The sequence below is a fragment of the Schistocerca serialis genome, chromosome 4, assembly GCF_023864345.2.
Source record: "Schistocerca serialis cubense isolate TAMUIC-IGC-003099 chromosome 4, iqSchSeri2.2, whole genome shotgun sequence".
Taxonomy (NCBI): Eukaryota; Metazoa; Arthropoda; class Insecta; order Orthoptera; family Acrididae; genus Schistocerca; species Schistocerca serialis.
In genome coordinates this window covers 596,278,165-596,289,318 of record NC_064641.1, presented here as the reverse complement: position 1 = coordinate 596,289,318, position 11,154 = coordinate 596,278,165, and positions in this window count along the sequence as shown.

The following is an 11,154-nucleotide window of genomic DNA, read 5'->3' as shown; positions in this document are numbered from 1 at the left end:
ATCAAAGGAAGGGTTACCTGTGAAACCAGTCATGTGATCTACAAGCTAAGCTGCAACCACTGTGCTGCATTGTATGTGGGCATGATGACCAATAAGCTGTCTTTCCTCATGAATGGCCACTGACAATCTGTGTTGCTGACCTCTCGTTGTACCCTGAAATGAGAAATGTCCTGCCCAATATCCTTTGTATGCTTTCTACTGTAGTATTCCACCAAACCTACACAATATCCATCCCTGCATAACCTCTGCTCCCAATCCCTAATCTTATATCCCTGTAATAGACCTAGATGCAATACATGTCACATACATCCTTCCATCACCACATACTCCAATCTGGTCACAAACATCACCTTTCGCATCAAAGGCAGAGCTACCTGTGACCAGTCATATGATCTACACGCTAAGCAACAACAATTGAGCTGTATTCTATGTGGGCATGACAACCAACAAGCTGTCTTAACACATGAATGGCCACTGACAAACCATGGCCAGGAAACAAGTGGACCATCCTGTTGCTGAGCGTCCTGCCAAACATGACATCCTTCATTTCAATGACTGTTTCATAGCCTGTGTCATATGGATGTTTTCCACCAACACCAGCTCTTCTGAATTCTGCAGGTGGGAACATCTCCTGACTGTATATCTCTGCCCTGTCCTGTCTCCTCGCTGTCCCCATGCACTCCTCAGCAGTTCTTCACTGTACCAAACCCCTACCATACTATCGATCCCCATCTCTGCCCCCGCCTCCTTCTTACCCCCACTCAGTTGCCATTCCCATTATGCTCTGGTGCTGCGCTCACATTGTGGCTTCAATTGCCAGAGATTGAAGTCATGTGTGTGAGTTGCATGTGTGTGTGTGTGTGTGTGTGTGTGTGTGTGTGTGTGTGTGTGTGTGTGTGTGTGTGTGTGTGTCAGGATTTTTACATTATTTTATAAACATTTCTGAGCTGTTGCTGCACAATTACATGCTACTGTTTCCAGTACACAAAAGTAAACGTATAATTTCCTTGTTAAAACTGTAAAACTGTCTGAACAATTCTTGAATTGAATGGTAGCACTTATCCACCAAACAGATGTGCAGTAATCTTTTCACGGAACCTAACTCCATGTTAAATATATTACTGCCTTTAATCAAACAATGAAAATCGAGTATGAAATAATAGCAATATAATGAAAAGGATAGATTGTTATTCACAATTTAGTTGAGAATTGAGTAGCAGACAGGAGCAAGAAAAAGACTGCTAAATAAATTAGCTTTTGGGCAAAAAGCCTCTCAAGTGGACAATATACACACACACACACACACACACAAAATCATGCTATCTCAACTCTCACATACGTGACAACTGTCTCTGGTCACTAAGGCCAGACTGAGAGCAACTGTGCATGATGGGAGAAGCAATCTGAGGGACAGGTGGGGGATGGTAAAGTACTGCTTGTGGGAACCTTCAGGGATGTGGTTGTGCAGGGTAGGGCAACCAGGTACAGTCAGGAGATTAGATGAAGGGCAGGGCATGCATTATAACAGAAAAACAAATTAGCTAAGTATGCATAATAGTACAGAACAAATCTGCATAAGTACAGCACAATACTTCATGATGTATAGAGTGAGTAATTTTTAACAAGTACATGTTGTATCTATTCCCTCCCACAATTTGCTGATGTCACTACTATCGCTGATGGTAAGGTCTCTTTTTAGAAAAAATATGAATGGAGTAAGATTTACAATAAACTTCTCTTCTAATAGTTGGCTCCAGTTCTTCATGTCTAGGGACTGATTCTTAAAGCTGAAATTTTCATATTTTAGGTTCTCATGGTTTCAACCAACTCAAATAATTTTGGAGTAAGACTGCAAATTTTTTGTTTTCACGATAATTTATTCTCTCACATTTTTCTATATCACACTGTCTTTTGAATTTTCATATGCACAAAGCCCAAATTACATTGTTCTTCCAAAATACAAAAACATGTTTGGTCACAACAGACACATGCGCACTTCTAATGCACTCTGTGGTAATAACAATATTCCAAAGGATTTACAGATTTTCTTGACAAAAGAATTTCTATTAATTTGTATTGTTATTTTATAAATGAATCCAGAAATAAACATAATAATTAGCATTATGTTGCATAATTATTAATAGAAATTCTAAGTGTGTTGAATATTTAATAATTTCAAATGTTTCTAAAACAAAAATAATTTTTGCTGTACATACAGAATTAACATATCGATTGCAACAACAAAAATACACTACTTTCTTTTTACAGATTTATGCTTGAAATATAACACTTTGTGTATAAAACCATATGAAATTTTTTAGGGAAACAGGTGAGATAATATTAACCTACTCAAAATTCAAAAATATTTCTGGTATTGACTACTTCTGTTGAGGAAAAGTAATGCTAGAGGGTTCAGGAGTGATGGGGAGGGGGGGGGGGACCCTCTACAATATCCCTCCCTACAAAATTTGGAAACAATATGTTTACAATATTTTGTGACTTACTTTAATATTTGCCAGACAGAGTACAAAATGACACCATAAGATAAAATACAGATGTATAGAAGTATCCGATACATAACATATTATACACTCCTGGAAATGGAAAAAAGAACACATTGACACTGGTGTGTCAGACCCACCATACTTGCTCCGGACACTGCGAGAGGGCTGTACAAGCAATGATCACACGCACGGCACAGCAGACACACCAGGAACCGCGGTGTTGGCCGTCGAATGGCGCTAGCTGCGCAGCATTTGTGCACCGCCGCCGTCAGTGTCAGCCAGTTTGCCGTGGCATACGGAGCTCCATCGCAGTCTTTAACACTGGTAGCATGCCGCGACAGCGTGGACGTGAACCGTATGTGCAGTTGACGGACTTTGAGCGAGGGCGTATAGTGGGCATGCGGGAGGCCGGGTGGACGTACCGCCGAATTGCTCAACACGTGGGGCGTGAGGTCTCCACAGTACATCGATGTTGTCGCCAGTGGTCGGCGGAAGGTGCACATGCCCGTCGACCTGGGACCGGACCGCAGCGACGCACGGATGCACGCCAAGAACGTAGGATCCTACGCAGTGCCGTAGGGGACCGCACCGCCACTTCCCAGCAAATTAGGGACACTGTTGCGCCTGGGGTATCGGCGAGGACCATTCGCAACCATCTCCATGAAGCTGGGCTACGGTCCCACACACCGTTAGGCCGTCTTCCACTCACGCCCCAACATCGTGCAGCCCGCCTCCAGTGGTGTCGCGACAGGCGTGAATGGAGGGACGAATGGAGACGTGTCGTCTTCAGCGATGAGAGTCGCTTCTGCCTTGGTGCCAATGATGGTCGTATGCGTGTTTGGCGCCGTGCAGGTGAGCGCCACAATCAGGACTGCATACGACCGAGGCACACAGGGCCAACACCCGGCATCATGGTGTGGGGAGCGATCTCCTACACTGGCCGTACACCACTGGTGATCGTCGAGGGGACACTGAATAGTGCACAGTACATCCAAACCGTCATCGAACCCATCATTCTACTATTCCTAGACCGGCAAGGGAACTTGCTGTTCCAACAGGACAATGCATATCCGCATGTATCCCGTGCCACCCAACGTGCTCTAGAAGGTGTAAGTCAACTACCCTGGCCAGCAAGATCTCTGGATCTGTCCCCCATTGAGCATGTTTGGGACTGGATGAAGCGTCGTCTCACGCGGTCTGCACGTCCAGCACGAACGCTGGTCCAACTGAGGCACCAGGTGGAAATGGCATGGAAAGCCGTTCCACAGGACTACATCCAGCATCTCTACGATCGTCTCCATGGGAGAATAGCAGCCTGCATTGCTGCGAAAGGTGGATATACACTGTACTAGTGCCGACATTGTGCATGCTCTGTTGCCTGTGTCTATGTGCCTGTGGTTCTGTCAGTGTGATCATGTGATGTATCTGACCCCAAGAATGTGTCAATAAAGTTTCCCCTTCCTGGGACAATGAATTCACGGTGTTCTTATTTCAATTTCCAGGAGTGTAGAAAACATAAGAAAAATATCTACTATGCAAGTCATAATTTATACATATATCAGGACATGACCTTCAGATTTTCAGGTCTGTGGAACATTCTGTTACAAGACAAATGCTACAAAGTCAAAACTACAACATTACAACACTAAATTATAGAAATAACTGCAGAGACAAGGTAAATTACTAGAATTACAAATTGCATGTTTACATCTATTAAATCACACCTACAAAATCTTCAGAAGAGATAAGAAAAAGTTTATAGCATAAGAGTATGACAAGTGAGCCAACTCGAAAAACTTACGACGATGGATACAGCCAAGAGGAAAATACTCAGTCATGAGTAGGAATATAACACAAAATCAATCAGCCACCTAAACTAGAGTAATTAAGGATATGTTTACTTATTAAAGAACAAAGTAATGAAAAAATAGTAGGGCCTAAGCTTATGATATGGGGACTGAACCAGGAATCCAAAGCACACAGGTACACACCAGCAAAAATGTTTTCACACAACAAAGTGAATAAATTTCATGATCATATCAATAAGTTCAATCATATGTAAAGAATAATTATAAGAAGATCTAGCCTCAATCAATAGTTTTGCATGCTCTCTTTGAGTACATACACACACACACACATGCACACACACACAGTCGCGATGAGCAGGGTACCCAAAACAGAGTTAAGCACGAGTCTGCCCATAACTCAAGTTCCAATCAGATGCAATATTGCAGTACTCAGGATAAATACAGGTAAACAGAGTCATAAATAGCTTTTAACGATGACATAATCTAGTAGCTTGAGGACCAAAATCAGTGTATGAAAGCACACACCTATACACCTTGTTATTTTGTCTATAATACTAAATGTCTGGCTCTGAGCACTATGGGACTCAACTGCTGTGGTCATTAGTCATACTAAATGTCTTCCACACTATTTGCTAATTAATCTGAATTAACCTATGTACATAGAGGCCAAGAAGATTCATTTACAACTAACAAACAAAAAACCACATACTCATTTAAAAGTACATAATGTATTGGTAAATCAATCACCCAACTTGAAAAAACATATGCTTGTGTGGAATAACAGTGTCCATGCCATTGACAATATTTATAAACAAATAGTTCCATGAATTATTCATATACAATAATTTCTTGATTAAAAATTTATAGATATTTTTGGTATTGACTACACCTCTTGAGGAAAAATACTGCTAGAGGAATGTGTCCCTTTACAATGTTCATTTCATTTCATATGGTGGTGCACTGTTTCACTATCAAAAAACTCATTTAAACTGTAGAGTGGTTTTTGATGTGGATTTTGTGACATGTTTCCTCAAAATTTCAAGTCCAAGGATTGTATTTTAGTATTTAGATGGTTGAACATTCTAACAGCTACTGATGGAAAATTGTCCCATGTCATGAAGAGTTAACAGCTTGTGGTATCTATGTCTTCCTTACCATGAATGTTATAATTGTGGACTTCACTCCTGGCAGCCTGAAGAGTGACCCTGTAGTGACAAGCCATAGCTGATATGACTGTATAACAGTGAATAATATACCATCAGCAGCTCAGTTATCACATTCTCCAATTTACTCATGAGGTATATGACACATGTCATTTGGTCAGGCACATGTGTGGTGTGTTTTTGCTAAGTGAGTTTACTGCCCACCATGAACACCAGAAGATTTACAATTCCTGCACTTTTTAGGTATCCTTTGTCACTGAGGCTACATACCAAGTTCTGCAATCTTTTCTTCAGATATTTCCCTTTTTTTAAAAAAAAAAAAAATTATTTTGTAGTGTCAAACAAAGCATCTGCTTCTTCTTGAGCCTTGCTGGTATCAATGCCTTTTGAGTACAGTGTTGTGTCATCTGCAAATTGCAAGTACTGTCCATGAGAGCTTAAATCATTTACAAATATTAGGAACAGGAGGGAGCCCATTACCAATCCCTGTGACACACTGCATTCCTACTTCTGTTCATGTGGTGATGCTCCTTGTACTGATAACACTCACCTTCTGCTATCCAAATAAGATTTGACAGTTGCCAGAACAGTGCCTTATGAGGAATGCAGTCAAATGCCTTACTAAGTCTGCAAAGTGCCAGTGCTACAGATTCTTTGTTCTCAAAACTGTGTTTTATCCTGGTGACCAGATCTAGTGCTACTGTTGTATATTTGCCTTTCTGGAAAACGTTCTATGCATTTGTGATGAGTTCATTAATTTCAAAGCAATCTGATATTTGGTCTTTCCTTGCATTCTCACAGATGTTAGCAAAGACTGGAATGATTGATATTGATCTGAAGTTTGTTACCATGGCTGGGTCACCCTTTTTATGAATTGGTATTCTGCATGCAAGTATCAGAAAGTCCGGAAATACACAAACAGTAAAACATTTATTAATTACCATAATTAATGGTTCACTAATTTCATAGATAAATCTCTTGAGGACATCAGTAGACATCTTGTACACATCCTTACTATCAGGAGGTTTATAAGATTTTAAAATCTTTATTGTTTCATTTTTCTTTTGTAATTCCCTCCAGTTCATCATCATGCATCTTTTGTCATTTATACAGTAGCTATGGCTCTGAGCACTATGGGATTTAACATCTGAGGTCATCAGTCCCCTAGAACTTAGAACTACTTAAACCTAACTAACCTAAGGACATCACACACATCCATTCCCGAGGCAGGATTCGAACCTGCGACCGTAGCAGTCGCGCAGTTCCAGACTGAAGCACCTAGAACCGCTCGGTCTCACCGGTCGGCATACAGTAGCTGCAGCATCTATACTGAAGTCTGGGATTGTACTTACAGTGTTTTTCACTATGTAAATAAAATCACTATTAAAGTCATCTGGACTACACAAGCTTTATAGAGGCGGTTTTCTTCCAGTGTTCATTGATCAGGTCCCAGACTACCTTGCAGGTGTTGTGAGTTCCTTCAATCAACCTATCATTTTCTTTTTGGCATCATCTACATCCTTTTTATAATGTATTTTGGCTTGTAAATATCGGCTGCAGAACACTTCCTTTGCAGCCATTATGATGCATTTTAATTTTTTCAGTTCATTGGCATACCATGTTTTTTCCTTTCACATAGTGGCTGTGTTGTGACATCCTCGCAGGACAGTTTTTGTCTTCTGTGGATAGATATGGCCAAACTGGGCTTTGATGATCTGGAAAAACTCTTTAAATACATCAGTTGCTGCCATTTCCTTCAATCCAGGCTGCCACTTTATTGCAGATACTACTGTTTGAAAAGCGTTTGATGTTCCCTCATTTATACCCTTTTTGTGAACACATAATTAGAATTCCAGGTGACAGGTGGTTGATTTTTATCACTTTTGTATATAGTTCCATATCTTATCCATGGGTCAACTGTAGTCATCTCATAGTCCCAAGTATTTAGATTTGTGATCATGTTGTCATAGTGGGCATCACCTCTGGTAGATAGATTGTTTGCTTCACATAGCCCATAACTGACTACTAGGTACATAAATTCTCTCTCCTTAGTGCCCTCTTCACCAAAGTGTACTCTGAAGTCACAACAAAATGCAATTTTAGATTTAAAGTGCATTAAGTAGCACAGGCAAGATTCCATTTTGTTGAGAAAATTTTCAATGAATGATATACAGTTGGTGCTAGAGTGCTAGAGTGGAAGCAGGATAGGAGATAGGTGGGTGAGGAAGAGTGACTAACAAAGGTTAAGGCCTGAGGGTTGCAGGAACATAGGATACATTCCAAAGACAGATCACATCACTGCAGTTCAGAAAAGCTGCTGTTGGTAGGAAGGATCAAGATGGTGCGGGCTGTGCAACAGTCATTGAAGTGAAGAATCTTCTGCTGGGCAGCATACTCAGCTAATGGGTGGTCTAGCTGCTTCTTGGCCACAGATCCTCTGCAGCCATTCATGCAGACAAACAGCTTGTTGTTTGACATGCCCACCTAGAATGCAGCACAGTGACTGCAGCTTGGCTTGTAGATCACATGACTCCTTTGATGTGATATATGATACTTGCAACCAGACTGGGGTAGATGGCATTGGGAGGGTGTATGGGATACATCTAGCATCTAGGTCTATTGCAGGGGTATGAGCCATGGGGAAAGGGGGTGGGAGCAGGGGTGGACTAGAGATGGATGAGGATATTATGTAGGTCCCCCCCCCATGAACCATGGGCCTTGCCGTTGGTGGGGAGGCTTGCGTGCCTCATCGATACAGATAGCCGTACCGTAGGTGCAACCACAACGGAGGGGTATCTGTTGAGAGGCCAGACAAACATGTGGTTCCTGAAGAGGGGCAGCAGCCTTTTCAGTAGTTGCAAGGGCAACAGTCTGGATTATTGACTGATCTGGCCTTGTAACAATAACCAAAATGGCCTTGCTGTGCTGGTACTGCGAACAGCTGAAAGCAAGGGGAAACTACAGCGGTAATTTTTCCCGAGGGCATGCAGCTTTACTGTATGATTCAATGATGATGGCGTCCTCTTGGATAAAATATTCCGGAGGTAAAATAGTCCCCCATTCGGATCTCCGGGCAGGGACTACTCAAGAGGATGTCGTTAGCAGGAGAAAGAAAACTGGCGTTCTACGGATCAGAGCGTGGAATGTGTGATCCCTTAATCGGGCAGGTAGGTTAGAAAATTTAAAAAGGGAAATGGATAGGTTGAAGTTAGATATAGTGGGAATTAGTGAAGTTCGGTGGCAGGAGGAACAAGACTTCTGGTCAGGTGACTACAGGGTTATAAACACAAAATCAAATAGGGGTAATGCAGGAGTAGGTTTAATAATGAATAGGAAAATAGGAATGCAGGTAAGCTACTACAAACAACATAGTGAACGCATTATTGTGGCCAAGATAGATACGAAGCCCACACCTACTACAGTAGTACAAGTTTATATGCCAACTAGCTCTGCAGATGACGAAGAAATTGAAGAAATGTATGATGAAATAAAAGAAATTATTCAGATTGTGAAGGGAGACGAAAATTTAATAGTCATGGGTGACTGGAATTCGAGTGTAGGAAAAGGGAGAGAAGGAAACATAGTAGGTGAATATGGATTGGGGCTAAGAAATGAAAGAGGAAGCCGCCTGGTAGAATTTTGCACAGAGCACAACATAATCGTAGCTAACACTTGGTTTAAGAATCATGAAAGAAGGTTGTATACATGGAAGAACCCTGGAGATACTAAAAGGTATCAGATAGATTATATAATGGTAAGACAGAGATTTAGGAACCAGGTTTTAAATTGTAAGACATTTCCAGGGGCAGATGTGGACTCTGACCACAATCTATTGGTTATGACCTGTAGATTAAAACTGAAGAAACTGCAAAAAGGTTGGAATTTAAGGAGATGGGACCTGGATAAACTGAAAGAACCAGAGGTTGTACAGAGTGTCAGGGATAGCATAAGGGAACACCTGACAGGAATGGGAGAAAGAAATACAGTAGAAGAAGAATGGGTAGCTTTGAGGGATGAAGTAGCGAAGGCAGCAGAGGATCAAGTAGGTAAAAAGACGAGGGCTAGTAGAAATCCTTGGGTAACAGAAGAAATATTGAATTTAATTGATGAAACGAAAAAATATAAAAATGCAGTAAATGAAGCAGGCAAAAAGGAATACAAACGTCTCAAAAATGAGATCGACAGGAAATGCAAAACGGCTAAGCAGGGATGGCTAGAGGACAAATGTAAGGATGTAGAGGCTTATCTCACTAGGGGTAAGATAGGTACTGCCTACAGGAAAATTAAAGAGACCTTTGGAGAAAAGAGAGCCACTTGTATGAATGTCAAGAGCTCAGATGGAAACCCAGTTCTAAGCAAAGAAGGGAAAGCAGAAAGGTGGAAGGAGTATATAGAGGGTCTATACAAGGGCGATGTACTTGAGGACAATATTATGGAAATGGAAGAGGATGTAGATGAAGATGAAATGGGAGATATGATACTGCGTGAAGAGTTTGACAGAGCACTGAAAGACCTGAGTCGAAACAAGGCCCCCGGAGTAGACAACATTCCACTGGAACTACTGACGGCCTTGGGAGAGCCAGTCATGACAAAACTCTACCATCTGGTGAGCAAGATGTATGAAACAGGCGAAATAACCTCAGACTTCAAGAAGAATATAATAATTCCAATCCCAAAGAAAGCAGGTGTTGACAGATGTGAAAATTACCGAACTATCAGTTTAACAAGTCACAGCTGCAAAATACTAACATAAATTCTTTACAGACGAATGGAAAAACTAGTAGAAGCCGACCTCGGGGAAGATCAGTTTGGATTCCGTAGAAACACTGGAACACGTGAGGCAATAACCACCTTACGACTAATCTTAGAAGAAAGATTAAGGAAAGGCAAACCTACGTTTCTAGCATTTGTAGACTTAGAGAAAGCTTTTGAGAATGTTGACTGGAATACTCTCTTTCAAATTCTAAAGGTGGCAGGGGTAAAATACAGGGAGCGAAAGGCTATTTACAATTTGTACAGAAACCAGATGTCAGTTATAAGAGTCGAGGGACATGAAAGGGAAGCAGTGGTTGGGAAGGGAGTAAGACAGGGTTGTAGCCTCTCTCCAATGTTGTTCAATCTGCATATTGAGCAAACAGTAAAGGAAACAAAAGAAAAATTTGGAGTAGGTATTAAAATTCATGGAGAAGAAATAAAAACTTTGAGGTTCGCCGATGACATTGTAATTCTGTCAGAGACAGCAAAGGATTTGGAAGAACAGTTGAATGGAATGGACAGTGTCTTGAAAGGAGGATATAAGTTGAACATCAACAAAAGCAAAACAAGGATAATGGAATGTAATCTAATTAAGTCAGGTGATGCTGAGGGAATTAGATTAGGAAATGAGACACTTAAAGTAGTAAATGAGTTTTGCTATTTGGGGAGCAAAATAACTGATGATGGTCGAAGTAGAGAGGATATAAAATGTAGACTGGCAATGGCAAGGAAAGCGTTTCTGAAGAAGAGAAATTTGTTAACATTGAGTATAGATTTAAGTGTCAGGAAGTCATTTCTGAAAGTATTTGTATGGAGTGTAGCCATGTATGGAAATGAAACATGGACGATAAATAGTTTGGACAAGAAGAGAATAGAAGCTTTCGAAATGTGGTGCTACAGAAGAATGCTGAAGATTAGATGGGT